This window comes from Puma concolor, chromosome F2 (assembly GCF_028749965.1).
Source record: "Puma concolor isolate L17-30 chromosome F2, mPumCon1.1.hap2, whole genome shotgun sequence".
Classification (NCBI taxonomy): domain Eukaryota; kingdom Metazoa; phylum Chordata; class Mammalia; order Carnivora; family Felidae; genus Puma; species Puma concolor.
This window is the reverse complement of record NC_141684.1, coordinates 2,379,635-2,383,066: the sequence shown is the minus strand read 5'-3', so window position 1 is coordinate 2,383,066 and position 3,432 is coordinate 2,379,635. Positions and strand designations below refer to the sequence as shown.

Sequence of the window (3,432 nt, the reverse complement as noted above, 5' to 3'; positions counted from 1 at the left end):
CTGCCCTGAGCCGTCAGGTCCCCAGCAAACACAGGATGTGAAGTCCTCGGCCGGCTACCTGCGGAGCGCCCCTCCCACCAGCAGGCGCCCCTGGGGAGCGTGTTCGGAAGCAGGAGACTCTCTGGGTGCTCAAGGGGGCCTGAGAAGTGGGCCCATCCACCCTGCCAGTTAGCACTGAAGATGGTCAGAGCATATGCTGTGCTATTTTTGCCTTTCAATAAAATCAACAGTAAATTTTTTTTTAACAAAGCACCAGGCACCACTGAGAGCAATTAGCATCGCATCACGGACCACATGGTGGCTTTGCAGAGGCACACAGACGCAGCTGCCTCGTGCTGCGTGCCCTGACGTGTCCTCCGTGATTCACGTACCTGCTCGGAAGGGAAGCGTGCAGGCCGGGCCAGGGACCGTCCCTGCCCAGCGCCCGGGAGCCTGGGGGATTTCCTGCTGCAGAACCCGGCCACAGCCATCTTCCCATCTTCCCCCAAGAAGCAGCATTTGGTAACCAGGGAAACGCAGGGCTGAGAGCACGGAGGGCTCAGGGCTCAGCCCACGGCCGGGAATCGGGAGTGAATCTGTGACCAGAGATGAGGGCTCAGTCTGTGACCAGGGATCAAGCCTCAGCCCACGACAGGGGATGGGGGGCATGTTGGGCCAGAGGTCAGGGCTCTCTCTATGACCAGGAATCAGTTTGCTTTGTTATGACGATCAAGGCTCAGTCTGTGAGCAGGGTGGGGGCTCAGGGTGTGACCAGGGCTCAGTGTATGAAGGATTCAGGCCCAGTCAGGGCTCAGTGTCAGGGCTCAGTCTGTCTCCTCTTCTTCATCTCCAAACCCTCTTGCCCTATTATGCTCCAGCCACACCGGCCTTCCTTGTCATCAATCTCTTCCGATTCAGAGACTTTTGTAATTTTGATTCTTTCTGCCTAAAAAATTTTACTTTCCCAAGTGACTGGATCTTTCTCTTCTTCAGTTCTCAGCTCACTGTCGGGTCCTCAGAGAGACCCCCCCCCCTGCCCACCCCACAGCACCCTCTTATGGGTGCCCTGTCCCACAGGAACCGGGGGCTGGGTGGTTCTGTCCCCTAGGAAATGGGTGCTGTCTCCCATAGGAAGTAGGCTTGCTGGGCCAGCCCTGTTCTGGTCCAGGAGAGGGATGCTGCACACGGGGATGGGGACTGGGCCCCATCACGAGGTCCCTTACCAGCAGTGAGAAGCCCCGTGCTCCTGGGGCCTCCCCTCAGGACCACCCCCTCCTACTGCATCCACCCTGCAGACCTGGCCCCAGCCCGGGGAGCCTGCCGCGTGCCGCTGTGTCCCAGCCCAACCGGGGGGGTGGGGTGCGGCGGGAACAGGGCGCAACGCCGCCCGGCCACGGCAGGGCTCATTTACTGTCGCTTAAAATAAAACAACCGTGAGACATTGTCTTTAGAAAAATGAAAGTGTGAGCGACCTCCCGTATGTAGCCAAGTACCTGCGACAAGATAGCAGGCACTTAGGCGGCTCCCGGGGGGACCCGGTGTTAACAGTTCACCCCGCTTGCTTGCGGTGTTTCTGAAGGACCAGAGGAGAGGCCACCCGACCCACGGAGGGGAGCCTTCCTCTCTCCTGGAGCTGCTGTCCGGGAGCCAGTGTGCTCGTCCACGAAACAGAATATGGCTGCGTGCGCCAGAAACCCACGTGCGGGGGCCGTCCCGCACCTTCCCTTTCATGACTTTGTTTCCCTTTTCACTCAATAGCGCATCTTGGAGTTCGATCTGTGCTGATGGGGCCGGATCTAGTTCACTCGTAACCACCGTTGGGCCTCTTGTCGTGCGAACAACCAGTATGGACACATTTCCCCGGGCAGAGACCTTCTTTCCGCGTGCCACTTTTGCTCTGACGAATAAGCCTCTGGGAACAAGCGTCGTCGTGAGCGAGCGCACGCCGTCGCCGGCAGGGAGCCACCCAGAGCGGAACCGTGCGGTCCTCGCAGGAGCTCGCGCCACCTCAGCCTCCGCAGGAGCTGCCAAATTGCTCTCCAAAGTGGCTCCGACAATTTACCGCCCGCTAGCGATGGTGAGAGTTCCCCTCTCTCCACGTTCTCGCCAACGTTTCGTGTTATCAGACGCATCAGCATTTGCCAGGTGATGGGTGTGAAATGGTGCATCGTTAAGGCTTTATTTTGCTTTTCCCCGATTCTGGGTGTGGATGAGCACCCCACCCCCGGCCCCCGCCGTGCCTTACTGACCTCTTGGGTCTCCTTGCCAGAGAGCTGCCTGGTTGCGCACTGGCGTTCTCGTCCTCTGTCCATTTTCCTCTTGGGTCGTTTGGTTTCTTCTGGTTTGTGTGTTTATTGTATTGTCACCACCGAGATGCGATACAAACATTCTCTTGTGCTTTTTAAAAACGTTTTACAGTTTTGCATTTCACATATAGGTCTTTACTCCATCTGGAACTTATTTTTGTGTTTGCGATGAGGTAGACATCTAATTTTATCTCTTTAGTCATTTACCCTGTACTGATTGTGGCACGCACGGGGACTGGGGTTTTTAACATGGCTTCACGGGCTCCATGAACCCCAAAGATCGTGACAGTCATAAGCAAGGTTGTGTGCCCGTGTCTGCACATTTTTCTGAGGAGGGTGCATAGACCTCACCTGATTCTCTAAGCCGTCAGGGACCCCAGATAATTCGAACAGCCCTGCTCGCTGTCCAGAGCCACTCTGTGAGGGGGTGAAGGCAGGGGCAAGGTTGTGGATCTTTCTTCTCTGAGGATCCTTCTTCTGACACTGTCCTTCTTGGGTTTGTTCACTTTTGGCATTCACCTGGAGCCGTTTGGCATGCCTGGGCCTCTCCCGTTAGGGAGGATGACACCCCCCCTCCCCCTGAAGAACCAGGAGGGACGTGGGTACCAGACGATGGTCCGGGAGAAGCCGGCCCAGCCAAGTCCAGGGCTCTTTCCTCCCATCCAAGTACTAACCAGGCCCGACCCTGCTTAGCTTCCGAGATCAGACAAGATCGGGCGCGTTCAGGGTGGTATGGCCGTAGACTAGGGCTCTTTCCTATCAGACTCGGGCTCCCTGGGCCGCCCTGTCCTGGTGGGGGCAGGAATGAATGCACAGGGAGGGAGCCGGGGTGAGAGGCCTACCCACCCCTCCCCCTGCCAGGGAGGTTGGGGCCCCGGTGCTGGTTGAGAGCAGAGCTGGTTGGAAGACTGTGTCCACGGTCCCCTCTCCTCGGGCCAACACCGGCCGCGTGGTGGCCGTCAGCTCGTCCATAACGGGCCTGGAGTTTGGGGGAAGACACGCAGATACGGAGCCTGACCCCAGAGAGGCCCTGTACCAATTTAACAACCAGCTGAATTTTAAAGAAGTCCAACTTAACAGTACTTTCCTTTTAAGTTAGTGAGTTTACTATCTTGTGTAAGAAACTTCTGTCGGGTTTTCAACCCCA

The 3,432-nt window shown here is 57.2% G+C and overlaps 1 long non-coding RNA gene across 1 annotated transcript; it reads left to right on the top strand.

The window, feature by feature from the left end:
• Nucleotides 1-385: 385 nt before the first annotated feature.
• LOC147571790 (uncharacterized) lies at nucleotides 386-2,435 on the top strand. The gene is made up of 2 exons (XR_015246955.1): nucleotides 386-501; nucleotides 1,738-2,435. It is a non-coding gene; the product is annotated as an uncharacterized LOC147571790 (long non-coding RNA).
• The last annotated feature ends 997 nt before the right edge of the window (nucleotides 2,436-3,432 follow it).